This window comes from Anser anser, assembly GCF_964211835.1.
Source record: "Anser anser genome assembly, chromosome: 2".
In the NCBI taxonomy this organism is placed as follows: domain Eukaryota; kingdom Metazoa; phylum Chordata; class Aves; order Anseriformes; family Anatidae; genus Anser; species Anser anser.
This window is the reverse complement of record NC_139721.1, coordinates 147,497,579-147,514,531: the sequence shown is the minus strand read 5'-3', so window position 1 is coordinate 147,514,531 and position 16,953 is coordinate 147,497,579. Positions and strand designations below refer to the sequence as shown.

Here is a 16,953-nt window from a genome sequence, read left to right as displayed (position 1 = left end):
TAACAGTGGGGAGGATGACTTTTGTCTCAGAAAACTAAATTAGACTAAAATGAAGTAAAACCAGGTAAGCTGTTTTTTGCATTGTGACAGAAATGTTTATAACTATCCTCTCTGACAAGCTTCTTAGGTCTACCTGAAATAAAGGTCTATGCTAAAGCTTGATAAAAAGCAACCAAACAGAGCTGTCTCATGTAAAAATAATTGAGCTCAATTCCATTGTGAGTTCATAGCTCTTGGGAAGTGCTTTGCATAAAAGTATTGCCAGTCTTACAAAGTACTTCCAAGCAATATGGATTATCTTAGTTCATGGTTCACTTTAGTACTTAACAACAATTATGAAGAAATATAAATGATGGTGAAGCTACCTAATATTTGTCCAAAACTTCATCATCACTGTTTCTTCACATATAAACAAAAAATGCTGCATCTGTACTTGCATCAGTTCATTCAACGTGTTAGCTGACAGTAGACACTAAAGCTTCACTGCTGGTTCTCCAGTACCTCTCCTAACCACATACAAATTATCACACGTAAGTGTTCTGGCACTAGTTAGTCTGAGATATCCCATGTGGCAAACATACAGAAGGCACTTCACTGTTTCTTAACATTTCGTTTTCATATCAAGTAACTATAGTACGCACCTGGGTACCATCAGCCACTTCCACACAGCTGCAAGGCTCTCATGTGAACGTTTTCTGTATTATCTGAAATAATGCTACTATGTGCTGCTCAGTACAGGAGAAGGGACTTCAGGCGTCACATTAGAATCAGGATGAGGGGATGAGAAATCTCCCGTCCAGTTACAACTCAACACTCAATGCTGTGGTGCAAGGATTAGGGCAACCGCTGTGCAAACACAGATGGGGAATAGAAGTTTCAAGGCTGTTACCTGTCATAAGTGTGTGTAGTTCACACCTATTGCACCAGGCAACAAGAGGCACAGGGACTGGTGAGCTCTTAGCTCTTAGTAAATCCGCAGTTGCTGTCACATATGTCAGCAGGGTACAGAAATTAACTCAGAAGAGATTATTTCACCAATCAAGGCTGGAATTGAAAGGTCTAGTGTATCATTTCTTTACAATCTGAGTCAGAAGTCCGTCCTTTGAGACTAGAAGGCATACCAGCTCCTTATAAAATAAGACCATGTTCTAAATGCTCCATCCACCTAGGGACTCTAGGACAGTTGTTTGCTGTCCTAGACACCAAACTGTTCTTCATCAGCTGCAGTTAGCATTGGTGTCAAGCCAGTACTGAATGAATTGACAAAAAGCCTGAATGATGATTCTTGAGCCACGTGGTCTTTTTGTTATGGCTAGCTGCCAAAAAAGACTGGAAAGTTAGGGTATATTTAATAACCATCAGGGCTGTGTGAAACCTATTAACTTCTGCAAGCATTCATTGGGGGCAAAAAAAATACAATATTATAGGTTAGAGTACATATTCAGCAGTAACAGTTTTCATTGTTATTTTGGATTAATAAGACATAATTACAGTAATGTATATGTTTTCATGACTTTTTTTACAGGTCAGCTATTAAAAAGGTACTACTCTAATATCGAAAGCCAGCCCTTGCATTGTGAAACCACATGTAGAACTGAATAATTACTTTAAAGCTATTAGGCAACAAAATAGTCTAAAGCATATGTAAGGCCTTACCTATTGTTCACAAAGAATCATCATGAACCTTTGGGTTAAATTCAAAGGTTCGTGAGATACACTTAGACAAAAATTTTCCAGAAAGTTCTTGAGATTGTTTCATATATTTTTGTCTGCTTACAGACACTGGAGAATTTTTAGCCTATTTTTCCCAGAGCCTGTAGCTGAATGAACACCTAAGGCAAACAGCACGGTATCCATTTTCAGGGCTACTTTTTAATCTCCTATGGTCAGGTGACCATGTGGTGGTTTTACTCGGGTGGGCGGCCGAGCTCCACCACAACTGCTCTCTCACTCCCCCTCCTCAAAGAGGAACGGGGAGAAAATACGATGAAAAGGGCTCAAGGGTTGAGATAAGGACAGGGAGATCGCGCAGTAATTATTGTGACAGGCAAAACAGACTCAGCATAGGGAGATAGTAAGATTTATTGCCTATTACTAACAAGCTAGAGAAGTGAGAAACAAAGGAAAGAAGCCAAAAGCACCTTCCCCCCCATCCACCCTCTTCCACCTCCTCCCGCCAAGCGGCGCAGGGGAACGGGGGAACGGGGGTTATGGTCAGTCTATGGCGCTTCTTCTCCACCGCTCCTTCTCGGTCACTCTCGTCCCCTGTGCTGTGGGGTCCCTCCCACGGGATGCAGTCCTTGCTGAACTGATCCGGCGTGGGCTGCCCACAGGCAGCAGCTCTTCAGGAACTGCTCCAGATATGGGTCCGTACCACGGGGTCCATCCCTCAGGAGCGAACTGCTCCAACCTGGATCCCCCACGGGCAGCAGCTCCTGCCAGGTCACCTGCTCCTGCGTGGGCTCCTCTCCACAGGCTACAGGTCCGGCCTGGAATCTGCTCCGGCAGGGGTCTTCCACAGGCCTCAGTCTCCGTCGGTGCAGGCCCACCTGCTCCACCGTGGTCTCCTCCACGGGCTGCAGGGTGGAACCCTGCTCCACCGTGGTACTCCACGGGCTGCAGGGGGACAGCCTGCTTCACCATGGGCCTCACCACAGGCCGCAGGGGACTTCTGCTCCAGTTCCTGGAGCACCTCTCCCCCTCCTTCTTCACTGACCTTGGCGCCTGCAAGGCTGTTCCTCACTCCTCTCACTCTCCCAGCTGCTGTGTGGCGCAGCGTTTTTTTTTCCCTGTCTTAAATATGCTCTCACAGAGGCGCAAAACAACACCACTTATTGGCTCGGCCCTGGTCAGCAGTGGGGCCCTTACCAAACATGGGGCAGCTTCTAGATCCTTCTCACAGAAGCCACCCCTATGGCCACCTGCTACCAAAACCTTGCCACGTAAACCCACTACAGACCAAAAGTTAGACAAAGAGTGTTTTAAACAAAATAAACCACAAAAACTAGTGCTGCAAAAGACATTTTATTTTGATCTGTGTCTTGATATTTTAGAAGCTGCTGTTCTTGGGTCCTTCCTTACGTTGCCAGCACTATTCCTCACCTCTTTGTGTTGAGTTGCTCAAAAAGCTCTATAAGGCATATTCTGGTGTTTTGCTGTTGTTTGTTTGTTTCCTTTAAACAAAGGGAGTCACAAAGGCAAATTTTGTTCCTTAGATAAACTCATTTTCCTTCGAGGTTTGGTGCAGCTGTGAAAAACTAGTAAGCACGTGAAGGAGTGAAGGAGTTATCCTTTTAAGCACCGAACCCCGAGGAAAGCTGCAACACGTGAAGTAACACGGAAGTTCCAAACTAAAGACAGAAAAATTCTGTTCTTTGAGCTGCTCTCCGAGCAAGATTCAAGGTGAAGAGGGGATATGGCTGCTTAGGCCCAGTTCTGACCCATTAAATCAAAGCACTTCAGGGCTGCTCCGGCTGTGTGGTGGCGGTTGCTATTACGCTGTTGTGCCACCTAGGGATCGTGGCCGTGCAACACCGAGGGGCACGCTTCAACAAAGTCAGGGCCTGGAAAATCACGGCTGTCTTTCGTGTGAGCCTCAGCCACCTTTATTTCAAGGATAACTAACCAGCAGTCACATTTACCTTTCTTACTCCTATTCATGCATAACAGTAAGAAGGAGAAAAGACTAAGACTGGCCCAAAAATATGTCGTTCATTTAGGAGACATCAATAGCTCCTGTTGGGAGCCGCAATCTTAGCGCTCAGGAACAGATGAGAATTCTTCAGAGTTAGACTGAAAAAGCACACGATTACTTCTCCTTTTCCCTATAACTTGAAGCTTTGAACATAACATTATTCTGATCTGCCAAATACAGTTTTAAAATTCTAGGAGCTTCTCTGTCTTATCTTTTAGACAGAAGAAAAGGAAATAATAGTGCCAAGGGCATAGAAGTTACAGGCATAGTGTTGCAAATGGAAAGAAAGAGAAAACTCATATGGGGAAAGAGAAGAAGACACACAGTGACTGTGGAATGGGGTGAAAATGAGGACTGAAGGTCACAACAGGAAAATTAAAATAAAGAGTCATGCAAAGGATTAAAAGAATGGCAAAGCTACATAGAAGAGCATGCAGGGCACACAGCCCTGAGAAGAACCGAGAGCATTAAGAGAATCTGGCTGACGACAGAAGAATGTTAGGCACTGCTGGAGAAACAAGGGGAACCTGTATCATCCGATGGGTAAGTGGAGGAGTAAGTACTAAAGAGCCTGAATACCTGTTGGCATGGTAAAAGGTCTGGAAGATTCCTCAGATGTGGAAGTCTGGATCTCACCTGAGAGAGGACTGGAGAGATGCAGTCAGCCCTCTGCATGTGCACTGAGCACACTGGTCAGCTTAAAGTAACTTAGCCAGGTTAAAGACAGGAACAGATCCAACGTAACCCAGGATTAAAAACCAGTGGACGACTCAGTCTGAAGAGCAAGATATGAGTGTATTCTATGGCACAACCGAAAGTCAGGAAGGAGAGGAGTCACTGTCACTATCTATGTACATCAGAGGAGCAGATCAGGACAGACAGGTCTGTCAAGCAGCAGGAATGAAGCTTTGGGAGAATCTGATAGCACAGCAGTACATTGATAGTGAAGGACAGCTTCTGTCCTAACAATAATACAGCCTAAATTGGGGAAATGCTAAATCAGTGGCCAGTTCCTAATTAATGGGGCTTGCTAAGCCCTTGGTCACTGAAGAGACAGGCTGCAGGGAGACTTGTCCAGGTTTTGCCCAGCCAAAACAAAAGTAGCCAGCCATACGACCTTCTGGTGGTCTGTATTTCAGTGGATGCTCAGGTCTCATACATAAAGGATTCAGCTGCACGGGAGAACTATTTAAAATTTATATTCCAACATTTAATTTAATAGTTGAATGACACAAATAGGAATGTTTTTAAAACAAGGAATTTCTGTTCCTAAGGAACACATAGACACCTTTGCTGGACAGTTAATATCTTGTTATTTGCTCCCCTTAAAAACTCGAGTCGTAAAGCAGTAAATATGTCTGCAAATAACTTTTAAACTATAAATGATTTAAATGATTTAATTATCAAAAATCAATCAATTCAAAGCTAAATAATTTTAGGGAAAGCTACACCAGGAGAAAATTTAGTGGCTATAAGGTAAAAGCTAAGTTCTATGATCACACACAGAAAAATCCATGCTAGTTTTAAAAATGAAGAGGAACCTGAGAGATAAAAGAAATAATCAGGTGTTATTTTGAAGGTAAAGCATATATTTATAAACTAAGTTCCCCTTTCTTCCATTTATGGACTGACAACATACTACATTAGGTTGACATAGGTATGTAAGGCAAAACTAAACACATTTTTCTGCTTTATACTAGAGCGTGAATCACGCTTCTATAATATTTAATGATCAGTGTTAGAAGTGTAGCTCATCACTTGCAGGTGTGTCAATTACAAACCAATAAGAAGCATTTGCATTAAGATTTTTGTGTGGCTAAGCGTGCAAGGCTTAGCATCTTTGCTAAGACCATATGAGCTCTGGCAATATTTCTTGGAAATTTACTTTGTAAGTAGGTATTGTGATCCAGCTGGCAACACATGTACTAGATTTACTCTCTAGAATACTTCCTTTTGGTCTGGATATTTGTTTCTTTGTGGAAACTACGGAGAAGTTTTTTTGGCACAACAGAAAAATTCTTCATGTCCCTTGCTAAGAGGTGCTGCTACCTTGAAGGTCAATATGAGTGGAACAAGCAGGGCAAGAACTGCATTGCTGATTGTACATGAGCAGCATGGGAATGAATGTTACTATCATATCTGTAGCACATGCAGGAGGGTGGGGAGACTGGGGAAGGCAAAACTGGGACCAGTGGGACATAAGATATACAGGACATTAAATGAAAATGCCACATCACTGCAACATGGTATGTCTACTGATATATACCTTCTTTGGATTATTGATTACACTTATAATCAACAAGGTAGCTAAGTTTGGGCATAGTCTTCAGAGCTTTTTCTAACATTAATAAAGAAGCTAATAGTAAGCACATTGTTTAAACACAAAAATAAGGAAACTGACAATAAATATGTATTATAAGTTAGAATCTCTAGGAAATCTTCAAGAATGTGAAAAATCAAAGAATATTCATTCAGAAAAATTAGGGTTATGAGAAAGAATTTATGGAAATTAACCCCCCCACCCAAAAAAAAAAAAAAGCTTGCAGGTATTTTATTTGCCCCTGAGTGGTTTGAAATGTTACAGCTAATAAAAATAATGCAGAGGAGCAGATATGTCAAATAGGTAATTTCATATTTGAGAATATGATGGATGACATAATAATACCAGAGGATATATATGAACTACTTTATTTTCCAACAGCCACTGTATTCTGATATCTTAAAAGAATTAATCCTTTATCATTTGCATCCTGGAATTCCAGACGAGCTGCCCAATGAATCCATTGAGCTTGATGACCAGGTTATGCTGTCTGATTCTAGTTCCTCAGTAAAAGGTACCCAAGACGAAATAGAAATCACTAAACAAAGAGAAGAAGCTAAAGCTTTTATGACTGCGGTTCACTGCAGTCTTGCTGAATCTGGAACTGTAAGGGACGTTGGTTCAGTCATCTCAGACCTGAATATCCTCAAAGTTGTATACAACCACAGGCTTTTCTTAAATTTCCCTTGATATACTCTTCCTATGCTCATCAAGTTTTTGCTGACTAAACTGGCTTCAGTTCATTATATCACATCATCAGAACATTTCAAAAAAAGAAAACTGAATTGTGACAGCATTGCCTTTGCCATACAGATGATGCATTTGTTTGCAGCAGAAATAAAAATGAGTGCTATGAGTGACTGAACCTTTCTTAGATGCTTTCAGTAGTGGCCCTTTATTCTGAATGACAAACATGAATTCAGAAAAGAACAAATAAAATGTGCTGAACACATAAACCAGTCAACAGGGAAGTTGGCTGAACACAGATGGACTGAAGCCATTATTCACCTTAACTAAATCCATCACATTTCTACTGAAATTTCCTAGGTAGAGAAAATCATATGGGGAAATTGTCTCCAATAGTAGGTCATCTAATGAAATCCACAAGGGATCCCCTTAATCATCAGAAAATGAAAACCTGAGAGAGGAGACGACAGAATATATTTAATAAAGCAGAAGCATCACTTGCATGTTCCCTTGGCCTGGCACAACACACTGTAAGCAACCCAACAGCAGTGGCAACTGCTGCATCTTAGCGTCTGTGAACAATGCTCATACAAGAACCACTGCAGACATAAAAAAGGAATGCATGCACGTGAAAAAGATGCTTCATCTGTTACTTCTGCTTGTGAACATCTCAGTGAATATTTCTTCAGCTTCAGTTTCTACACAAGGATGAGGAACAAATATTCTGTGCCTTATCGGATTCAAAAGCAATGAATAATTTTACACCTGAAATTCCAAGACCTGGACAAGGGCTGATGAGACCTTTTTTGAAACATGATCACATAACAAGGAAAGTGTGCAGAACAATGCTAGTCAAGCAGTTGCCAAAGTTAAGAGAAAGATTTTACAGTGAACTTTATTTTTTTTTCTGACTTTGCTCTGAACTCATGTCTAGTATTTCTCCACCAGCTCCAACAAACTAAAATACAACTGAAAGACCAGAATTTTTTGAAATACATCTGTGCTAATATCCTACGGCAACAGCAAACTTTTAATAAGAATACTACTACATAGGACCTTTCATATGAACATAGATTTAATTCTATGGCACATTTTGATTCCTGCAGCAATACTTTCCAAAACTCATGAAAATTGTTAATGCATAAAAAGATATAGATTATGAGCTGACCAATCTGTACAGTGGATCTGTGTAGATACTTTCAGACCACTATACAAGGATGTAGCACAAATAACAGGGATAAAAAAAAAAAAAAAAAAAAAAACTATCATCACAAATGTGTGGCACAACTTGGCAACTACCAGCAACAGATGTTTTGGAGGTTTACTTCTATGTTGACGGGTTTTGTTGTCTTTTTTTTTTCAGAAGACTCCCATGCATTTTTGTAACCAACCGCTTTTCCAACTTTATTGACTTGGCTCTTTTTCCACAGCTTTTGTCACTGAACATTATCCTAAAACCATCTGAACTATCACTGGCAGGACTTCTGATCTGAAAAGGATGAATGACACATCCACCTGTGACAATGCTGTAATTTAAACCTACTTGGTCTAAACATAAAATATTTGACAATGAGGACCCAGCACAAATAAAGAAAATCAGCAATGTTACTGTTTGAAACAAAGAAAAAACATTTCTTGAAGTGAGATTATGAAGCAAAAAAATCCTTCCTGATGCTCCATATTACTGAAGAGTTTGTATGAAAGGAAAATAGTGGTTGACGGGTTATTTGTAAAAAGCAACCTGGATTAGTTTATTAAGGTGGGCACAAGTGAGCAACATGTATATCTGCACAGAGGGGAAACAATATTCTAAGAACAATCCTATTGACAAAAGAAATAAGAAGGTATGAACAAAAAGGGCTGACTGTAAAGGATATGGAAATTAATTGGACAGCTTACTGAAGGCAGGCACTCATAATGATAATGCAGCAAGAAAGCAAAGGAAATCTGGGGAGATCAGGTATTGCCTTACTTCAGTATGTGGCAAACAGCATGACTGTTGTTGGCATATTACACCTGTTTCTGATGTCCATGACTTGTGAAGCATGAAGATTGCTGATAAACTGGAGACAACTCAGAGAAGCACTACCATCGTGTAGCGTCTATAACAGAAAAACATCTTATTCTGTGAGTCTCATATACTCAAAAAAAAAAAGAAAAAAAAAAGAAGTTGGACAGAGAGAGATGGAAAGAAGAGGTTTAATATGTTACAAGGTGTGTGACTTAAATTTTGAGTCACTAACAATTTAGAAAAGACTGTGGTGGATTTTTAATCACTATATATTTTCAGTTAAGACTGGATACATTTTAAAAATATCTGACTTGGGTCAAACAAGAATTAAGCTAGGGAAGTCTTATGTCCTCTTTTATACAGTCAGGCATCAATGATCCATTCTTATGCTATAATTTATGAATTTTCCAAATTACAGCAAATGGGTTTCTTAAATTCTTCAAGAGCAATTATGCAGCTATGTGAACCTTATCTACTGAATTAAAATGCAAAATATTTATGCATTTAGTGATCTTTCAACTGCGAAACGTTCAATGCCAGTTTTATGAAAAGAAAACAAATGATAATTTACATACCAGTGGTAAAAGCACTTTGAAATCCCCCAGCTATTGCTGTCTACCAAATGATTTACTGACTGAACAGGATTGATAATTTACTTCATAAAGACGTCAAGAAAAGATTGTAAAAAGAAGATCAGTGTAATTTGTTTATTACAAGAGTAGAGACAGAGACCTACTTGGAAAATATGGCAGTAGAGTTAAATCTTTATGGGTAAGATAAAGATTAATGGAAATGAAAGATGAAGCGTAATAAAAGCAATTACATGGCAGACAGACTAAGAAGTAGTTTTACTCATTTGAGTAAGAAAATGTTATTTGAATGCTATCAGTTTTAGCCACTTTTTGTGTTAGTTTACATCTTAAAATATAGCCAGTTTGTTTCTCTGCTCCCACACAGGTTCTCTATTTCCCTGGTTTTGAGTAAAATCTCAAGATGAACACTTACACAAGCATTGGGCAATCCTTCAGAAAAGTGCAGACTGGATTCACCGTGGTGGTGCTCTTTGGAATTAGTCTCAACAACAAGAAATTTGGGAAAATTTGACATCAGGTCAAATGAGGGCCATTCTTAAGGCATGGGAATGTATCATTCGGCTTTTCTTGGAACAGTTACTCAGATAAAAAAGCTGCAATGGGCATTTCGATCACTATCTCAATTCTCAGCACTTAGCACTTGATATCCACTATTTTCAGTTAAAATTGATGATGAATTCAAACATAAGAGAAAACAACCCCGGCTGGCTTAACAGTTACCATACACCAGCCCATCTACAGAACTGGTGAGCTTTAAATCAGCAGGAAACTTGGGATGGTTCAGTTTAGCTGAGCCTGCAACAAAAGAATCCAGTCAAAGTCTTTCACCCGTGCCACACCACGATATCCACAGACATCCACCAAGGCCTAACTCTATTAAGGTAATTTACTAAAATGCATTATATCATGACTAGCTAACATGCACTTATTGGTATAGTAAATATAATTGTACTAAAGGCATTCCCTGCAAAAGAATTACACAGACTTTGCAAATATGCAACTGCTACTATTGCAGAGCTGCTGTTAAATGTGGATAAGAATGAAGAAAGAAAAAAAAAAGGTTTAAAAATGCAAAACACCGTTGCATAAAACAGAGCAGGATATGAGCCCACATACCATCCTCCTCCTCCAGACCACGGTTAGCTCTCTGGAGGTAGCTCCGCCATCCAGCAGAGCTGCGTGGCCCTTTCTGCCTTCCCCACCGTTCCAATCAGGGCTGGTGTTTTTGGATGGACGTGTAAGTTACGGGACGTTGCAAGGAGGCTAGGACTTCACAAAAAGCAGGTAACAGGAGAAGGAACCTTCCCAGCTTGCATGGTCCTGGTGCCGGCTGACCTGTGTACTAACACCTGCACTAACAGGCCTGAGGTGACGCTTATTCACTAAGCAGTGGTTCATATAACGAACGCTGCCACAAGAAATAGCACTTATGAATTCACTAAGCACATGCTAGGCGGGAGTTTCAGATGAGCAACATGTAGTGGTAATGGTTAAGAACAACACTTTTATTCCTACAAAAACACGGTGAATTTCAAAACAAAACAGAATCTCAACAGCTTCACCTCTTCAAACCCATAAAATTTAAGCTACTGTATATATATATATATATTATATATATTATTTTTTTTTCCTAGGACTTGTTGACTGCCAAAAGGCCTGGTTTATGCTTTTTTCATTCAACCTGCCTTTTGGATCCTTTCACTGCCTGACCTTTCCTATATCAAAGATAAGCTTTACATTTGTATATTCAATGCTGTCATGGCCTACATCCCCCCTCATCATTTTTCTGTCATTATAAAGAAATTAATGACAATTTTATTAGACTTATGTAGTTCATCTGCTTCTTTTTCATACAAGCTTCTTTGTGCTTTCTTCCATGCTGTCCTTCCTGTCGGAGAAGTCCTCTTTAAACAACCATAAGAACAATTAATTTTCTTCATCAAATCCCACCTTATGTCTTCTTTCCCATGGTGTATACACAGAAACAAGGTTGGGCTGATGGTGTGTTGCAAACTGTGCCTTCCTGGCTGATCAATACAGGCTCATTGTTTCCCTCATCTGTCCGTAGCCATCTGCTGTCTTTTGTCTTACACTTTTGAGCTCTTCAGGGTAGGAATTATCTGTTTGCCCTATATTTCTGTGTGGTATATTATTATAATCATAGTCCAGGATTAAGGCTGCTAGATATCAGGACAGTACAAACAAATCACAATTATGACAAAATTTGCTTTATGTTCTTTTACAGATAATTTTTTGAAATTTAAGGCCTAGAAATAGGAGGTGGTTAAGGAACAAAACCCCTCAATTTCACTGTTTTTTTTTTTTTTTTTGTCTTCTGAAAAAGGTTTAGAATAGCAGTGGAGGGGAATATTAATTCAAGCCGTTTAAATTAGCGCTGGATCAGGCTCAGCAGGTCTGACAGCCTGTCTCCACCGTGACTCCTACTAAAGGCAGTGAAAAGACTCTCCTGGGAAATGAATCAGGCCCTATGGGGCCCAAGAAGCAGCGTGCAGGAGGAGCTCTGCTACTGCCTAGCGAGGCTGCTGGCTGGGATGGAGGACCACATATTGACATTTTTATGATCATCTCTAATTTGAATACGCCGTACCTCCGTGTTTATTTAGTTAAGGTGAACATCAAGAAAAGTTTAAGGTGGTAACACTATACAGGGGTGTAACAAGGGAAAATGCAACATTATTTCCGCAGAAACCATAACCCGGGGAGGTTACCGTGAGCCACAAACGCGAAAAGGTAAACATTACAAAACGGATATCTACGTGCAAGAGCCCCAAATTCCCGATCCCGACGAGAATGCCCATTCCGGCGTCCTGTCTGCGGCTGCACGCTCGCTTCCAGGCTACGGGGGCGATTTAATCCCGCGCCGAGCCCTGGAAGTGTGAGAATTTGCCAGCATTTCGCCAGCCGCCTTCCAGCAGCCGAGTACCTGACTCAGCTCCCGAACTGGAGCCACAGCATCGAATTTCCCAACCCACTTCAGCTGAACGCCTGCCAAGATAGGTGAAAGACCTTATAAATATGTAAAGCAGGAAGTTCGAATTACACAGGGATGTAAATTTCCAGTGATTGATGCCCTTTAAAAAATAAATAAATTAATTAATAATAATAATAATAAAATCCTCGAGAAAGTACGGCGCCGGGGAAGGTGCTCCCCCGGCCCCGGTGCCTGGCGGTGCCGCCCGGAGTTTTGGGGCCGCATTGTACTTTTTTTCGTGCCGATTTTTATTTTGGATTTTCTACCACTTCCTGGAGGCCAGGGGGAGGCACGGTGGGAGGAACCAAAAAACTCGGTGCCACAGCCATTTTGTTTGTGGGCAGCATGGTAGAATTCTGTCAGTCAGTCCGAGGAGGGGTTTTTAAAACGGCATTTATGGAAAAACTATCCCCGCCGTGACGGGCGTACCCGGTGAATTTAGCGTTAATTTAGCTCTCGCGGAAGGTAGGTGGTTCCGCGCGTAAGGAAAGCGAGGATTTCGCTGGGAATTCAAGCCTCCCGCTTCCCAGGCTTCGCTTCGGGCATGACTGGGGCTTTTCCAGCCGCCCGGGGGGGGGGCTGAGGTGCGGCGGGGCCGGGGGCTGGCCCCGGGGTGCCCCCGCCGCCGGGCCCGGCCGGGGGATGCGCTCCCGGGCACCAAGTTGCTGCGGGGCTGCCGGCGGGGTGGGGCGGCACGGAGGGAGGGAGAAGGGCGAAGTCTCGGCGTTATTTGCTCCAGCTGCCTCTATTTATTCGTTCTCGGGAGGCGGCTGCTGGCGTTGGGAAAGAAGAAGAAAAAAAAAAAAAAGGAAAAAAGGTGGGGGGGGGGGGGGGGAAGCGAGGCGGGGGTGGGCTGCGCGGAGCGAGCCGTAGTTTTGCAGTGTCACCGAAAACCAGCGCTAGACTTTGGTCCTGGGTGGCTGGAAGGCGGCTGGAAAATGGCACGCCGCATTTTTCCAGGCGGTGGCGGTGGAGATGTTTTTGGGGGGGGGGGGAGCCGGGGGCGACCGTGGCAAAGTTGTGACCCCGGTGGCTCCCCCCCGGCATCGCCCGCAGAGCCCGGGGAAGCCGCCGCCTTCCTCGCCCTCCAGCCAGGCGGGGGCGGGGGGAGGGACCGGGGGGCGGGGGGGGGGAGAGAAAGTCTGACTTTTTTTTTCTTTTTTTTTTTTTTTTTTTTGCATTTGCGAAATATTTTAAGGATGTTCGGGGAGCCCTTTGCGGCATGGAGGTGGCTGGCGGTGGGAGAGCGAGTATGCGGTCCATATTGTTCCAGGCGGTCTGCGAGGGCTGCCTTCTCCGAAGGTAAGTTCGGGGTTTTAAGCGAAAATATTCGTGGGGTTTTATTTTTTATTTTTCTTTTCCCGTGTGTTCGTGCTGTGGACGGTTTGCCTTGTGCTGGCGAACAAAACAGAGCCTTGTATTTTTCTTAGCTTTGATCTCGTGTGTATTCCACCCAGCGATGTCTCCTTAATAGCGACAATTGCCAAAGTCAGTTTTGCTTCCTCTTTAAAATTTAATGCACGCCGAGCTTACCAACGATTTAAGTTCGATTTAAGGGTGGAAGAACTCGGGTATTTTTTTGAGATGGACTTGGCTTTTCCTTCTGGCTTTTGATCTGGGGGGTGGTTTCCTTACCGAGTAACAAACGTAGCCCTGGCCGAGTGTTTTCCCGTCTTTAGAAATACAATGCAGCCCAGAGCCACACGGCAGCACATTATGTCGCTGCTCGGCGGCGGTGGCCGTGGCGAAAAGAGTTTAAAATGCCATTTGCGATGGCTCTTGATGGATTACTTTGGTCTAAACTACGGGGGGAAACTGCCCTTGGTATGGCGGAGGTGGGGATTGACATAGCAGGGTTTATATGAAGTTATGGCTGTTAGTAAACCGTGACCTTTTTATTTACAAATTAGCGCTGTTACGGCAATTAGCTCCGAGCATTAGTTATATAAAAGCTCTCGTTTCGCCGCTCCCCGTTTGGATGGCTGGCGGGGGGGGGGCGTTTTATTTCTTTGCCTTTTTCCCTCCTAAGAAAGGTACATTTGGGAGACATTTTGTAATTTTGGGCATTTTTCTCGGCGCATTTTCTCTCGCACGGGGAGGGGGGGGGTCGGAGGTGGGGGGGGAGCCCCTTTTTGTGTTGCGCCGAGCTGCGGCGGCGGCGCTGTGGCGCTCCCGCACGTTTCGGGCCCTGGCGGCAGAGGGGGGGACCCGGGGGGAATTTGGGGGGATCTAGGGGGGGTCTGGGGGCAGGTGGGGTGCTGGCAGCCCCACTACATCCCCGCCCCGGAGGTGCCCGCAGCAGCGGGCACGACCTCACCCTGCCGCCGCTCTGTGGAAGGGAGCTGGGTTTTTTCTTTCCTTTTTTTTTCCCTTTTTTTTTCTATCCCCATCCACCTAAAGATTTTAATTTTTTTTTTTTTTTCGGTAATGAGATTCTCGGCCCCACCCCCTCCCCGAGCGATTTTGCGGTGGCCGCGGAGGAGCTGCTTGGAGCTGGGCTGCCGCGCAATATGGAAGGCTGCGCGCCGCGCATTGTGCGGCTCGCCCATTGTCTGCCTGCTGCCGGCTCGGGCCGGGGGCCGGCCGCGGCTGCTGCTCGGCCCCGGCGTGGCCTCCTTCCCCTGGGCTCCCCTGTCCCCAGGAGCTGGGCTTGGGAGGGGACTGTAAAGAATGGAGAAACGTGACCCGTTTCTTCAGAGTGGAAACAGGGTTCACCTGGAGTGGGTGGGTTTCTTCTTCCCTGTTCTAAGTGGAGCATGAGTTTCGACAGATCAGTCGATCCGTCTATCTATCTGTATCTCATTCTGCCTTCTCTTCCTTTTGTTACAATCTACACCTCACCTCAGCTCCAAGTGCAAATCTTTCAGAAGGCTCTCTGCTAACAGCCATGTTCGGTGTTTAAGAAAACAGGAGTGATTAATGTTGGAAGAAGATGGGTGGGAAGACACAGCCAAGCCTATGAGCAGAGCATACATTAAAAAAAACTCAACAGGTTCAGGAATAAATTAACATTAAATCCACCACGGTTTTAAGGCATCCTTGTGGCCATTATTTTGGAGTAATATGAAGCTAATAATTTTACAAACCTTTGCATCTTATACCTTAATATGTTTATTGCTTTTAAAGAATAAACTTGACAAGTATTTTACTATTTGAAAACCATCTTTACATTTTTCTTGTGCGCTTTCATCTTTAAAAATGCATTTGGCCTCTTTTTAAAGAAAGTTTGCTTATTAAGTTATTTAGTTTAATGTAAAGTGATGTGCAGCTTCAAGTAATGGTCTCTCTCCTTCTCTGTAATGGTCTCCCTCCTTCTCTCTCAAAAAAAGTGAAGTAAAATTTAATTCTGTCCTAGGTAAATATGTCTTGTAACCTTCCTCCAGTAAGAGGCATTTATGTTCGAGACAGCAGTCGTCTTCCAGGATCTCTTTTCTCTGTCAGACAAGATCTGCTTTTATCAAGTCTTGGCTGCAGCATGGAGCCCCGCTGGCCCATGAAGGTTCATTATGAGCATTATGTCTTCAAGGCCCTTGTACTTTTCCTAGATCCAAGAGTTGTATCAAGCTATGGGCCTTCTGCGAAGAATTCTGGACATTTTCCATCTCTGAAACCAGGTTGCCAGATCACAAGGTTGGCACTTGAGGTTACACCAGTAGCAGTAAAGCCACTTCTTGAATCTATTATAGTAACGATAAATCTTGGAGGATCTCTGGGTCATACAGATTTAAGTAATTCTTACACAACTTTCCTTTTCTTCTTTACGTTATGTAGACCAGTGTTCAATTTGCTCATTCACTGATAACAATATTGAACAAATGATGAACTTCTGAAGACAATTTCATGTTTCTGTTCCTCTTGCCATCCTGGACTATGGAAGTGGTGACTTCTTGTGACTGCAGTGTGTGCGTGCAGGCCACAAGCGAACTGATTGCTAGTGATCATGCTGCTGAGAGGCAGCTTCTAGCTCTGGTCAGCAAAAATATGAATTCTGAGTAGAAATTTGCTATTTTCTCCTCTTCGGGCAGGGCTATTATTTATCATTGGTTGTGGTTTTGCAGCTTTGCTACATCTTATGAAAGCGTCTATTCTCACTCTTACCAAGAAGTTACAAGGTAAGAGGAGTGAAGTGCTGATGTTTTGCAACTTAGTGGTTTCCTCACTTCTTTCCTGCTTCTTTTTTGAGCCATTGTTGAACAAGAAACAGTTCCCAGCAGATGTGTTGCCAACGAGGAATAAGAATTGATTAAGATGTAGTGTTCTCTCAAAGCTAAGTCACAACTAATTTACTTCCTGCATCTTCTGCAGAAATGTCTGGAAGACACATTACTGAGGAGTGGCTTTGCCTCGACTGCACGTTTCCCAGCCCCACTCCTTCTGAAATGTCTGTGCCCGTCTGTGGAATATCAGGATCTAAAACACAAGAGGTTGTAGGTTTTGTTGGTTTTTTTTGTTGTTGTTTTGGTTTGGTTTTTTGGAGGGGATCTTGATTTTTTTTTTCCCTATATACCCCTCCAATTCTCAGACAGCAAAACTAATATGATTTGCTTGTAATACACTTCCCCTTTTACCTAGAAACTTTGTGTAGACCTCATATACCTTTTCAAGATATTTGGCTCTCCTGGCTTAAAACTAATTGAAGTATAGCTTCCAACCATA

The 16,953-nt window shown here is 42.9% G+C and overlaps 1 protein-coding gene across 3 annotated transcripts in view; it reads left to right on the top strand.

The window, feature by feature from the left end:
- Positions 1 to 12,499: 12,499 nt before the first annotated feature.
- The window catches only part of EPC1 (enhancer of polycomb homolog 1), a 68,202-nt gene continuing 63,748 nt past the window's right edge, over positions 12,500 to 16,953 (top strand). Inside the window, exons 1-2 of one of the 3 annotated variants that reach the window (XM_083827616.1) lie at positions 12,500 to 12,762; positions 13,496 to 13,599. The gene's annotated coding sequence lies outside the window, so the exon portion shown is untranslated. The remainder of the gene's footprint in view (positions 12,763 to 13,495; positions 13,600 to 16,953) is intronic. The other 2 variants (XM_083827617.1, XM_083827618.1) reach the window with 2 other exon arrangements.